The 15,899-nt window shown below is 30.9% G+C and overlaps 1 long non-coding RNA gene across 1 annotated transcript; it reads right to left on the bottom strand.

The window, feature by feature from the left end:
• Nucleotides 1-253: 253 nt before the first annotated feature.
• LOC124885557 lies at nucleotides 254-14,807 on the bottom strand. Its single transcript, XR_007042675.1, has 2 exons — nucleotides 14,256-14,807; nucleotides 254-632 (listed from the first exon to the last, which is right to left on the bottom strand). It is a non-coding gene; the product is annotated as an uncharacterized LOC124885557 (long non-coding RNA).
• Between the last annotated feature and the right edge of the window lie 1,092 nt (nucleotides 14,808-15,899).

Genomic DNA, 15,899 nt, shown 5'->3' with positions numbered 1-15,899 from the left:
GAGAGCCAATATCCACTAATTATTTCTGTTTCATCCATGAATTTCCACATGAGTCTCATGCCAATAAAGTATGAATATAATTATAATACAACAACGGTACGGTATTATTCACATGTATTCAAGGTTATCAATATCATATAAGACCCCACACGGTCACACCTATCACATAATATCCCAATTTTGATAATTACATCACATATAGTCACCCACACGGGCACAACACATAGATAGCTATTTTTTTTATGATTAGTTCTCACCCTTAACACGCATTTTATATCATCATTTACTACCCAACCCAGTCTAAAAGAGTTAAGTCATAATTTATCTCAAAAGCCAAAATCGGTGTCATTCAGTACAAAGTAAGAGACTGAAAAACAAAGTAAAAATTTGAAAAACAAAATACTTCTTTCACCAACTCATCATCATCATTGTACGTACTCGGAACATCTTTAACTTTTCTTTTATGCTCAATACCTCTAACTTCTTCCGAAGGCGATGCATCTTCTTCTTCAGATTGAGAAATTCCTAAGTCAAACGTTGGAACCGTATGTACATCAGGGTCACTACGTTATATACTTCTAGTAACCCTTCATAAAAGTATTATCCACCATTGCTAAATCAAAATAAAAGATCTGCAAAAAAAAAAAACTAACTATTCAAATTATAAATTAATCAAATACACACATAAGTAGGTTAAAACTAACCTAAAATATGAATATCAATTGATAAATTATGAGGATTTATTGATTGTTATCGTGAGAGAGATGTGGATTAAAGAAGAAACCGCTTCTAAAATTGAGTATTTAGGGATAAAGAGAGAGTGATTTGGGGTAAAAGGAGAGTTTGAGTAAAGTGAAAAAAGTGTCGTTGCTTTATTGGTTTAAAAACAAACGTGTGTCAGGATCTGTAAATAATTTAAAAATTATTCCCACTTCTAGATAAAAAATATAATTATGGCAAATTAGGCTTTGAGTGGTAATAAAAGTCCGATAGTAGCTAATTTGGGTAATTTCTTCTTTAAAAAAATAATATTTAATTAAATAAGTAAAATAGACATTTATGACATGCCTGCTTCAGCTGTTTCAACTATAACTTTACTAAATATCACGCTATTTAATTATTATAAGTCATTTAAGTATTAAAAAGTTAATAATATTTAATAAAAAGGTAAAATAGATATAAAAATGATAAATTGACTCTTGATTTTAAATTAACTTGACGTCTTATATGAGGTCCACTTAAATTTTTTTCACAAGTATTTTTATAGTAATTATGTTATCTCACTTCTAATTAATTGTTGTAAGTCATTTAAGACATTTATGTTTCCCTGTTTCAATCATAATTTTACTATATCACTCTTAATTAATTATTACGCCATCTAAGCATTGTACCACTTAAATTGGAATAGAAAAATTATTATAAATCATAATAATTAAAATTTAAATTATTTAAAGGATATAACTGGCTATCGACGACACAACTTTATACAAGGAGAGTAACATATATTATTCAAAAATTACATAAAAAGTATTATAAATTACAATAGTTAACAACTTAAAATATCTAAAAATAATTTAATCTTTTATATATTTCAAAAAAAAAATACATAAAAAATATTATAAATCACAATAATTAATAAATTAAAAATTTTAAAGACATAAAATATTTTGTTGACTTTCAAGATTATATTGGTGTCACTTAAATTGGAATAGAAGAAAAGTATTATAAATCACAATAATTAAAAACTTAAATTACTTTAAAATTATAATTGACTATCAATGCTATAAGAGTTTGGACAAAAAAAGTAACGTATATTATTTGAAAACTACATAAAAAAAATACTATAAATTAAAATAGTTAACAGCTTAAATTATCTAAATACATATTAAAAGTATGATTAATTATCTAAATTCTATTTGTGTCACATAAACTGAGACAAAAAAATAACATATATTGAACCCGTGCTAGATCTCGGATGAATTTTAGAATGCATATGCAATCCTTTTCTTATAAAGTTTTGTTTAAATATATCAAAATTGAAAAGGCAAGTTCTAATACAATATACCAAACAATGTACAAGGATAGTAACATATATTATTCAAAAATTACATAAAAAGTATTATAAATTACAATAGTTAAAAAATGACAGCCCGGTGCACTAAAGCTACCGCTATGCGCGGTATTCAGGGAAGGACCCCACCACAAGGGTGTATCGTACGCAGCCTTACCTTGCATTTCTGCCAGAGGCTGTTTTCAAGGCTTGAACCCGTGACCTCCTAGTCACATGGCAGCAACTTTACCAGTTACTTCAATGCTCCCCTTCGAAATAATTTAATATGTTATATATTTCAAAAAAATATCTAAAAAAAAATTAATAACTTAAAATATCTAAAAATAATTTAATATGTTATATATTTCAAAAATATACATAAAAAAATACTATGAATCACAATATATAACAACTTAAAAATTTAATAGATATAAAATATTTGGTTAACTTTCGAAATTATATTAGCATCACTTAAATTGGAATAGAAGAAAAGTATTATAAATCACAATAATTAAAAACATAAATTATTTTTAAAATATAATTGACTATCAATCCCATAAAAGTTTGGACAAGAAAAGTAACGTATGTTATTTGAAAATTACATAAAAATATTATAAATTACAATAGTTAATACTTAAATTATCTAAATACATATTAAAATATGATTGATTATCTAAATTTTATTTGTTTCACATAAATTGAGACAAAAAAATAACATATATTGAACTCGTGCTAGATCACGGATGAATCTTAGAGTGTATATGCAATTTGTTTTTTTTTAGTTTTATTTAAATATATCAAGGTTGAAAAAAAAATTCTAATACAACATGCTAAACAGTGTATAAGAAATAATGTTAGCAAAAATAATATCAATATTACTAATACAAGCATTATTAATGCAAACATTACTAATACATTTTATTTAAAATTATTTTTATACACTCTAACAAATGACTCCTACGTTTCAGTGGAAGGACCATATACAAAAGTAAATCTCGATAAAACATTTACAGAACTATGTTTTATCGCATTCTTAAAGTCAAATAACTTAAATTAATATGACAAATGGTAACTTATAGTTTTTTATATAATTTTTTTAAACACTTAAAATTTAAATTTAAAATATCAATTTAATTTAACTTCAAAAAACAAGTTGATAAATAAAAAAGAAGGAGAAACAAAAGCAAAAGATGTTTATGTCGACTTAGTAGGGGAATATAATGCGATTTTGGGGTTATTAATTGCAACCCACATGTGATGTAATATGCAATGACTAAATAACTCTTTATCTTTTTCAACAATCATTCTCTATTTTATACAACAGGTATCAAGTCATGTGTATCAATTTTAATCTCATATTTTATACTTAATGTAGCAAATCTCAGTCACATGATTAAAGATCTAGACTTCAAAATACATCAAATTTTGATATTTATATGAATAAAAAGTTATACATAATTATCTGCTAAGATAATTTGGCTGCTTGAAAAATACTATCAAGTAGTTAATATTTTTATGTATTCATGTTTTATAATTCATAATTCAAATTGACATCAATCTAACTTATCGTACATAATCAAAATATCTTAATGTTGGGCCCGTGCTGACACGAGTCATGCTCCTCTAATATAATATAGGAGAATGTACTATAATACCAATGATCCTTTTTTATTTTTATTTTAAAAAAAAAAGGAAAAAAGAAAAGAAAAATAAATGTCCAAACTTGCCCTTATAGTATCTCAAATTGCTTAATTTTTCTCCCTATTATATTTTTGGACAAACACATATACGATCCCTTAATCTTGTTTAAAAATTATATTTAAAGAATACAATACCATATCCAATTATGTTCCTATCAAAATTATACATAACAATATGCCACAAAATAATAATTTCGCATTAGAAATATATTTTTGAAAGGCCCGAAGGCTATCTTACTAATAGAATAAAACATCAGGTTAGAGTCCCGATGCTCTATGATGATAAGATATTGGGTTCAAATCCCATCGATATATGCCTAAGATGCCTTTATATGAATAAGATATTGAGTTTGAATCTCAATATACCATACTAATGATATTATGATGGCTAAGGCAAAATTATGGGTATTGGGTAAAAAGTCATGAAATTCGACCCATTGAATATGCTCCATTCCATGAAGTGAATGTAGTAGCAATATATGATAAGTCTGAAATATGAAAACTTACTTCATTCTTGAGGTGTATGTGGTAACAGTGCATAATATGTCTGAAAGAAGACAACTGATTGAATGCACGAATATACGCGTGGATGGACAATATGATAATGATCATCAAAAGTGATGATATTTTCACACGCATATTATGATCATAAGATATGCTAGAGAAAAATTTTCTACATCACATGTATGCCTCAATTTGATTTTGTAGTAACTATCATAATTTGATACGCTTAAGGCATGATTATATTCCATTCCTGGGGAATGAGAAACTTATTAATGTAAATGTGCACTTGAGTGTGATAGTATCACAACGCGCCTTCGAATGAAGCAGAATATCTGAGAAGAGTTATTTCGAAATCTACTTCTAAAGTAGTAAATATAAAATTTATTCATGTAATAGTAAATTTGAAATTTACTAAAGCAAAAGCATATATCATGGTAAACTTGAAGTTTATTAGATTAAAAGTTCATAAGTTGACATGAACAATTGCGACATCTCAAAGATGTGCATACTGAATATTGAACATATATTGAAGAATTGGAAAATTCTTCATTACTGCTAATATTGTTTGTTCTCATAATAAGTTAGTTGGACCAACTGATATTTGCATTGAATCCCTTAAATCTGAAATTATAAAAGGTGAATAAAGGCTCGTTCACCTATCATGTGATATGTTGAAAAGATGCATCAATAAGATGATCACATGTACATTGATGGTCAACCTACGTTTGACATTCATAAAGTTACTTGTCCAATATAAATTGAGCATAATTTTCAGATTGTGCAATCAAGAAAGTTATCTTGATGATGATGATTTAGTATTGAATGCCTTTGATAAATAGCTAAACCATCCCCAATGAGAATAAAACTTCATGTGTTGGTCTGAAATATGATATGTTGCATACAATAACACTTGTATGCATTAGACTAATAAATTACAATTAATTCTTCCCTCTCAATTGATTCAAGGTCGGGAACCAATTATTTCATCTAATAATTTTGATGTGCGGTACACAATTAATGAATATACCATAATGCACAAAGATAGATTCCTCAAAGAAGTAGAGGATGTATATTAGTTTTTCTAACATAAGGGGGAGATTATAAGCAGCTATAAAATATGTGAGGAATTATCATCAGACCCTCATACAAAAGATAATTCTAGTCAAATACCGAACGAATCTCATATTTAAGTTGCAAGTGTTCCTATTTTGTGTCCTTAAAGGACAAAGTCTACGCATTCATGAAGCATGGTAGAAAAATCGATTCTAAATGAAATAATTCTTGAAAAATAAGGAGCAAATAATCATAATAAAAAGAAAATTAACTCTTGAAGAGCTTACGACATAACACTTCATCAAACCTTATGAGAGGTTCATGTACCTAAAAATAATGAAGTGATGAGATCTCAAAATGTTATGTCGCAGTGTGAACCAATACTAAATGATATATCATCAATATATTTGACACAATATTGGCACAATGTTGTAAAAGATTACGAGGATCTTAATTCTATGCTAATTTAAGCATGCTGACGTAGAAACATTTATCAAGTGACATGAAAGGATGCATCTTCGTAAGTATTATACTTATTTGATTTGCAGTCCAGATATTTGAAGATGTCACTCATGAAATGTTGAATAATGTCACTTGACAAAACTTATGTGAAAAACTTTTTAAGATTCAAAATGCTTGAAGCAAATAAAAGTTTCTGGGAAACTTATTTACAATCTTTATATTGTATAAGCTTATTGCTTGAACATCATTGGAACTCTTGGAGAGTTTTCAAAGCAATAAATTATTTGCTAAAATTTAAAATATATCGAATTGGATTGATTATAAAGTACCATATCTTAGTGTAATTAATGCACTCATGTACCTTGCAAATACTACAAGGCTTATAACCTTTTCAGTCAATTTGTTAGTAAGATATATTTCTGCTCCTACTATGAGACATCGAAATGAGATAAAAAAACATGAGCTTATTTTATTCTAAAAATTGCAGTCCCAATTTTATTGATCGTGCTGATGTTGGGTACTTATTTGACCCGCATAAAACTCGATCTCAAATAAACTATGTGTTTATATATGGTGGTACTGTCATATCTTAGAGATATACAAAGCAGTCTATCGTAGCCACTTTATCGAATCAAGCAAGCCGAGAATGTGTAGGTTGAGGTCCAAAATACATCTCATTCGACAAAAACATGGTATGAAATATGACAATCTACCCACAATTTTATACAGAGATAATTCAGCATACATAGCACATCTTAAGAGAGGATTCATAAATGGATATCGAACGAAGCACATTTTTTGCCAAAGCTTTTCTACATACACGAACTACAAAAGAATGATGATATTAACGTGCAACAGATTCGTTCAACTGACAATGTGATTGATTTATTCACCAAATCTTCTCTAATTACAACTTTCAAGAAGTTGTTGCAGAAGATCGAGATGCAAAAGTCAAGGATGTTTTCATTAAGAGGAGTTAATACGCGCTGTTCACTTTTTTCCTTACGAAATTTTGTCCCACTGAATTTTCTTTGTAAGGTTTTTAATGAGGCAGTCGAAATGCGTATTATTAGAGATGTGTATTCTTTTTCCTTCACTAGATTTTTTTCCTACTGGATTTGTTTTAGTAAGGTTTTTAACGAAGCACATTATCTACCAATTAGATATTCAAGGGGGAGTGTAATAAATGTATTTACATTATAGTGAATTTCTATCAAGATTTACTTTGATATCTATTAGAATTTAAAACATCCGTCTTTTACTCTGACTAGGAGTAAATTTTTCCTATAAATAAAGGAGTTTTGTTCATTGTATTGGCAATCTTATGATCTCTCATCCCTCAAAAGAAGAAATAAGAATCACTTTCTCTATTCTTTCTATTCTTCTTCTTTATTATTTCTTGTTTTATAACAGAAATCAGGTAATCGACAAATAATCCATCAAAAAGTTTCCCTTACCACAAGGATAATATAGATCAAAATGGTAATGGTGGGCAAAATTACTCAATATTGATCCTTTTTCCTTGTTTCAACTTGACAACCTTTTTTGTTCAAAAGAATCCCTTACATAAATATTAAGATAATATAATAACAATAATATATTCAATATAGTTAATGGAGTGTGAAAAGAATGAAGTGTATGTAAACTTTATTTCAATGTTTACAAGGTTGAACGAATTTTTTCGATAAATTCTAGATTCATGAAAAATAAAATAATATAAAAGACACCTTTTTTTTTAATCCGTATTTTAAAAGATAGTTCTGAGGCTCGCCCCAGAGCAAGGCGTTAGCAAAACACCTCGAGGCATAGGAATGAGGCTTAGTTCTGTGATTACGCCTTAAGTGTCCAACTGTACGCCCTTTACGGCCAACACTTGGGGCTCACCTAACAAATCTTAGACAAATTATGGTCGAATTCTTAATTAAAATTGTTGACCCTTATAATTTTAACAAATAAGTGACGCTTAATAAAAAAAATTTCATATAAATAAATAAGAAAATTGAGAATAACCCAAATAAAATTTCATTGTATTGCATATTTACTATTTGAAAGCACTGTAGGGGTGAATATCATTTAATATCTTTTTTAGAAAATACTTGATTAATCGAATTTTACATCTTCACTTATTATTGGTCTTCGAATAATTGTCACGCATCTCAAAATTAACATATTTTATCATTTGTCATGCGTCTCAAAATAATCGCTATTTGAAATGATAACTATCATGAAATATTGAATTCTTGTTCTAATCTAGGTAGTCATTCACTTTGAATTGAATAGTAAGTAAATTATTGTGCTTTATTATTTCAAAATTACCGCGAGGGTACTAATAAAATTTATTATTTATTTTCTTTTAGGAATGTAAATTGAATAGTACGATAGTAATATATTTAACAAAAATATAATTCTTTTATTATTTAAAAGTTCAGGATTTGCATATCATAATAGCTATTATAGCATTTCTTTATTTATGCTTGTAAAACTTTTTGGTTGAAGTGTAAAGTTGGTAAACACCAAGGGGAAAAACCTCCCAGAAATATCATGACTGAAGAAGGAACCCAACCAATTAGTCAGCAAGTTAACAATCTTATACCTCTAAAACCCCCAGATAAAATGAACATCTGCAACAATCCTGAATCCTTCAAATCTAAACTATTAGCTACAGACCAAGTTAATACCATGCATATGGAAGAAGAGTATTTGGGATCGGACTATTCAAATGATACCAACGATATTGAGGTTTTAGCTAATGGGATGAAAAGTATCTCCTTATCCAAGGAAGAAACAGCTCCCCTTGGAAACATTCCCTTATCATTAAACTTTTGGGTAAGAAAGTAACATAGCAATATCTCCGGGATAAGCTTATCTCACTCTAGCAACTGGCCGAATCTTTCCCTCTACTGACTTGGGATTAGATTTCTACACTATTAAATTAACACAAGCTGAGAGTGTCTCCAAAATTCTTCAAAATGGGCCCTGGTTCATCAATGGTCAATATTTATCGATTAAACGTTGGGAATCAAATTTTATCCCAGAAAAGGAAAAGGTCACTTACTCTGTGGTTTGGGTTCGGCTCCCCCAGCTTCCTACGGAATTCTATGACTCCCAATTATTTAAAAAGATTGGTAATGCCATCAGAAAATTACTGAAAATTGATGCTTGCACAAGCTCCACTCTCAGGGGTCATTATGCCAGATTGTGTGTTCAAATTCCCATAGAGGAAAATTGGTAGCCATATTGTAACACATTCTTTATGAAGGAGAAGGCTTTTTATGTACCACACGTGGTCGATTTGGTCATAGTATAGATAAATGCCACTTTAATACCCCGCCTATACCATCGTCTCCTACCTCCCCAAGCACACTACCAGCATCGGCGGAACCCAAACTCCCCATCCAAGAATGAAAAATGGTAAAGTTTTCCCCAAAACGAAAATGGTCACAAAAATGGAGAAGAAACAGCTCAAGCAACTACTGTGCGCCATGTTTGTCCAGTTGATGAAGCACCGGCTACCAAGGTAAAAATGGTAAACGCAAGCACAAGTACGAATTCGCCGTCCTTTATGTTCTCTTCTGTTTCATCTCTGCATCCTCATACTTCTAATTCAATCTCCAAAAAAGATGATATAAAAGGCAAAAATAAAATTAGGACTTACAAAAAAATAATATTAGATCACCCAATAGGGATATTGCTAAGCCTTCGTCTCTCACATCCCTTAACTGTTTCAATCAATTTGCAGCATTAAATGTTACTTCTTCATCTTCTCAAAATATTTCCTTCCCCAAAAGATGTAATGATGTAATATCAGGGCCCATGGCTGCAAATAACCGAGCCCCAAAAAAAGAAATATCACTTTTTCTTGCCCTTGGTTACAAACTAGAGAACTTTTCACTGACGCATCCCACAGTGTCAATAACATATCTTTTTCTCACGAAAACCCTAATAATAATATCATAGATAACCCAAAAAAATTACCAACTTGTACTGACCAAAGGGCTAACTTGACAATTATTTTTCCAAATACCACTTAGCAAGAAAACCTTTTGTCCTCACTATCAGGATACATGGCATCCAGACAATGCATGCAAAACAACTCTCCACTTATTTCTTCTACTACTAGCCCTGTTATTTTATCAGATACCACTCCCTCTTGCTCACCACTTCACTCTTCCATTCAATCATTACTTCTCCCACTTCACTCCAATTCCCTTTACTTAATTACTTCAAACTACTTAACTAAAGATGAATAACCATTTTGTTGTTCCACTTCACCAGAAAGTTCGTCTTTTTCCTGTCCCTCGATTTTCCATGCTTCCTCAACATAGACATTCTACCAAGACCATGTCATGTCACCCGCCATCCACTTCTCTATGCAACAAAACCAGTCCATCCCCTCCATCAGCCACAAACATGGATCAAAAAAGCCCTTCAAGGACAAAGTTGCATTGTTCTCAATAGACATCAACGGAGTCAAAACATTGGTCATCCTATAAAATTAAAAATTTCTATCCCAACTTATCTCAGAGGGCGTGAAACAGGCCATCAAATACTTCATGAACCAAATATGGCTCACGAACATCATGGATCCAATAGCCCATCAGTCACTCCACAATTTCTCCACACAATGCAGATGTTATGGAATTTCCCCATCTACTAGTTCAGTTCCCAAACACGCAAAAAGCTGCTCTGACCCTATTTTTCACCCCTCGGTCAGTGATCAATGCGGTTCAACAGGGCCAATTTTTGGTACCCTTTACTCCGCCACTAGTCCCAGTCCAAGCACACGAGACCGAACATATGAAGAGAACCTCCTTCACGGAGATCTCCACCTTCAAAGAAGCAAGTCTCATTATATTTCCCGAGGACGAGGACAAGAAGTATGTCCACCTCTGTACAATCTCTCTATTGAAGATCTTCTTCGACCTGCGTTCAACCATCAACAGTGTCATAGCCAAGTCTGCAGTAGTGATGACACCAATACTTGGGTGCAGTCAATTTCCTCTTGGGGCCAGCTCCTTTTCCCACTCAAACTTTTTCACCCCCATGACGCAAACTACTAGTTTTGTTGTTGGGAATACAGGTGGAGTTAATAATGAGAATTTTAGGCAAAATTTTAGAGAATTACTTACCACACATAATTCTTGCCTGGTTGCGCTATTGGAAACTAAGTTGCATGATCATTTTGAGCCTTTTGTATGAATTTGGGTTCGATGATTACTGGGAAGTTCCTGCTCAAGGACAATCGGCGGCATTGTCCTACTTTGACATGCAAACTTTGAGAGTGTCACTAGATAAAGTCAATCTGAATAAAAGCTCCACGCTATGATACAGGTACGTTCGAAAACCTACTACTGTCTTTTATTCGTTATTTATGCAAGTAATGATTTCTATAAGAGTCGTTCTCTTTAGAATGGTGTCGCACCCTATTTCGAACAGGTCGAAACAGCACACAACGTATGGTGGCCTATGTCGTGACTCTCGGGTTTTGCGAATTTATTTTTTTTAGAATCGCCACCTAATTTTTTTAAAAATTATTTTTTATGTAAAACTCTGTTTTGGTCTATTGAAAACATTTTAAAATTTCAAGGGTTTTGATTACTCGAGGGAAAGGTATTAGGCACCCCTCAGAGCCTATTCGAAGATATTCCTTACACTCAGCTTAGAAAATATTAGGAAGAAACTTTTATTTTTATCACTTGCTTAAACGGTGATAAGAACACTTTTATTATTATTTTTTATTTTTCAAGGAGAAACTTTGAGGCATAGGAGATGTAACGCTACCATGTACAAGAATGTAACATAATTATTGTAAACATATACATGCATTTAAACGTAAAAGGAGCATTCTGATTCCCTCATATAAATGCAAGATTCCATAAAGAAATTAAAAATATGCAAAGTTTAAAAATTATTGTAGAGTAAATAAGAGTGTTTTTTATGAGAATTTTGTTTATGAAATATGTATTTTGGAGTATGTAAAAATATGTTGAGGGATTAATAAGATAAAATTATACACACGGTTATAAATAAGTTTAATAGTGTGCGAGGAAGTTATTTAAATCATGATAGTAATAATAGCGATGACAATAATAATAAAGATAATAATAATAATAATAATAATAATAATAATAATAATAACAACAATAATAATAATAATAAATATGAAAAATAGTTATTGTGAAAATACAAATACGTTGTACATAGTAACAAAAAAATGTATATACCTCATATTTACTTGAACCTGAAAATTTGAATGGACGTTGAAGAGATATAATAACATACAAAAAGTTAAAATTTTATTATTATTTTATTGGAAATAAGTTAAAATTAGCAAGTGACCTCTTGAAAAAGAAAAGTGAGTTTTAGTAACTTATTTGGCATAAGCGAGCGTAAAAATATCATTTTTTATCTTCGGTATAGTTTAAAGAAAAGCGCGAGGTTGCTATGCTAATTAAGTACGATGGATTGTATTTTCATCTAGTAGCGATCATGTGACATTAACGAAAAGTCGGGATGCTAAACTGCGTAACAAATCAACAAGTAGCATAGCAAAATGAGTTCAACAATCAAATAAAAACTACTTTCAACAAAATAGACAATGAGATTTAGTTATAAAGAGAAACTCAATGCAATAAGAATATGAAGTAAATCCAAGGATGGCAAAGAACACTAGATTCCGTTAGGAGTTTAGGACCCTAATTTGCGGGACTCCGAGGCTCTGCAATCCTACGTAGTGATTGATCCGATGATCGGGTCAAAAATAAGTTTCACTGCTGAACTCCAGCTCTGGAGTTCACATGAAATAGAAAAGTGGTAAAGTTAGGAATCGATTAAAAAATATATTAAAAAATATTATGACTAAAGAATATAAATGAACGTCACTAGGACATTAGTGATGCAGACTACTTTTGGAAATTAATGGCTCTAACAAGATACTAGTAATTTGTATCTAAAACAAATAACTGTGATAGAAATGCTCTAAGGAAAATGCTTCTTTAGAAAATGACAGCCTGACACATAACACATAAAAATTAAGCTTTTCCAAGGCTAATAGTGGTGATAAAAGTAAATAAAAATTAAGCTTTTCCAAGGCTAATAGTGGTGATAAAAGTAAATCCTTAAGTTTTAAAAGGTTCAAAAGGGAAAAGACCATGTGAATAATATATTAAATATATAAGCATAAACACGGTGTATGAATTGAATTTTACTGGGATATGATATTCAACCTTCTTTCTTTATATAAAGTAATAGGATAATTTAACTAATACACAGATACCTACTAATAAGCCGTTCTTATCAAAATTGTTATCGTAGTATTACCATGTAAGCTTTCTTCTCACAGATACAATTATAACAAAATTCAAATGGAAAACTCATTTAATTCATTACTTCAAGTATGTTAAACAAATAGGAAGACAACTCCTTCAAGGTCGCACAATGGGTCAAATTAATGAGTTTAAATTCTAGAGCCGACTCCTGCTAAAAATGTTTTGAAGAAAATAAGTGTACAGTATTGTTATCATATCGGAAAAGAGAGAAGGTGGAATTTTAAGTTACTCTCCATATTCAGTTGAAAAGCACGACAAACTAAGATTTAATTGGACACGTGCACATGAGACTAATTTGTTGAAAGCAATAAAATATACAGACACATTTCATGGATCTCCACATATTAACACATTATGCGACTTTCGGGATCAAAAGTTAGATACATTTGCAGACTCTGGGCGAACAATGGTTACAACATGAATTTTAAGATAACAACCATGTATTCAAAATAAAATTGGACTCGAACTCACTTTCGGGAGTCGTCACGCGCGAATAAAGAAAAAATGGGTCACATATGTAAGTATTCATGTGTGATACTTAGTTTTAAACATCACGCGCACAATATGAGTTGATCACATAACCACGACAAGAAAATCAAAACAAGAGAAAAAGAGATGAATATGTGGTGGAATTTGCACACGTTGAAAACAATGGAAGCTCAGAATATAACTGTGTTCATAAACTCAGTTGATAGGGCCAAAAACATATTCCACTACATATTTGCCTATTCAAAACGACCAAAGAGGAGCAAGGGAGGCAAAATAAAGAAAGGATCTTCAAACATATTGCACAGTTTATCCGCCAAAGCCCACGGAATGAAATCTTGGTATGAAATCCGTCTTTAAACTTGATTACAAAACAACGGCGTTAATAGGAACTCAAACTCGGAACAAGCCTAAACGTGGCCCTATTGTACATTTTTTCGATTGCTCGGCCACACAGCCAAGCCGAACACACGTTCGCTACTCCCAACATAACATTATTCAAAATAAACTTCGCTACTATGCCCGATAGCAGGCGAAAAGAGATAGCACGTTCTCATGATATTAAAATTTCATACGAGACCAAATCCAAGTCCACGTCTGAACCAGAGCGAGAACATTATTCTTCAGACACATGGAACCAGATTACGAAAATAAAATAGACGAGTAGCTTACCTTGTTTTGTGCAGTAAACTAGAGCCTTCTGTCAAGGATCCCAGCCACCAGATTCACACTCCAAAATTTGAACGGAGACAATTTCTCGCCTCTTTCTCTCTTCCTCGTTCTCGATCACCCACTTTTTTTCCTTTTTCTCCCCAATTTTCCCTTCCCGTTTCTTGTTCCTCTTCTAGGGTTGAAGAACACCCTATTTATAGGTCAAATCCGGACTTGAACCTCCGGATTTGAAACTAAAACTGAAGAAAAAGGCAAAATCGTGATAAGGTTTGAAAAGTTTGCATCCCTATCCCCAAAATCGTGCTGACCTCCACTGTTGCACGGATTTTTGGGGTGCAGGAGATGGTTGCGCAGAGGGGAGTGGTTGGAAGTTGTCTCCTAGGGTTCGGTCTTTGGGAGCGTGGTAGAGAGGAGAGAAGAGGAGAAAGAAAATCGTTTGTGGCTATCGCTGTGTTTTGAAAGAGTGAGAAATGGGATGATGGGATGATGGACGATGGTCACTATCAGAAATCTGCACGCGTAAAAAGCTGTATTATAGGCTGATTTGGTTGACTTAAGTTTGGACCGTCCGATTATTTGATCTGATGATTAAAAATAAATATTTTTAAAAAATAATATATATATATATATATATAAATTTAAGAAAAAGTTGATTTAAAAATTGATTATTTTTTATCCGTTCGATTTTGATCGGAACAGTCCGAATTTAATTTAAAGAGAAGAGAAAATGGAGAAAAATAAATATATTAATAAATATATAATTAAATAAATTATATATACCTACATATATAAAAAAAAAATTGAAAGTTCGGGGATCCTTCGGATTTAAAATAAATCGACGGATCAGGTTAAATTGTATCTGTTGAGGTGAAATGGTAAAGAGAACATAGAAATTATACCGAATTTCGGACTAATTTTCGGGCTTTTGTTTGAAATTTATAAATATAAAGTTGGGTTTGGATGAAAAATAAAAATTGAATTCAGATTATTTTCGATCCAAATACTCTTTTTCTACTGATATTAATTTTATCGATACTTCCTGCTATCCCAAAATTATTTTGGTACGTACATTCATAAATTATATACATAATTTGAATACGAGTCCAATTTAATACTTATTTATTTTATATTTATTTAATATTAACAAAACATACGTGTATATATGTGTGTAGAAAAAAGAATATAATAAAATATGTGTAAAATAAGAATATAATAAAGATATATTTATTTTATAAAATATACATATGTATATGGTCACAATATTGCCCTAAAAGAAATAAATAAATGCGAATGCGATTACCAAAAGATATTTTTTGTGATTTTGATGTTAAAATATTTAATTATATTTGATTAAAATATTTTATATTATGATAAAAAATAAATTATCTTTATTTTAAAATTTTGTATAAATAAAAATAAAAGTACGAACCTAATTTCTCAGTTAATTTTTAAAAATTATTTAGGGTCAAGAACATCGATAAAATTAATTAGAGAAAAAGAGCGAGGCAAAACTGAGTGTCAACAAATAGCCTTGAAACTATTGGTAATGATATAAATGGCCCTTGATTGATTGCTGGTGACTTTAATGAAATTCTTACTTTAACTGATAAATGGGGCTACCGACACATCAACAATAGGAGAAAC

This window comes from Capsicum annuum, chromosome 7 (assembly GCF_002878395.1).
Source record: "Capsicum annuum cultivar UCD-10X-F1 chromosome 7, UCD10Xv1.1, whole genome shotgun sequence".
Lineage (NCBI taxonomy): Eukaryota > Viridiplantae > Streptophyta > Magnoliopsida > Solanales > Solanaceae > Capsicum > Capsicum annuum.
Note: the sequence above shows the minus strand (reverse complement) of the source record. Positions and strands in the feature narration are given on the sequence as shown.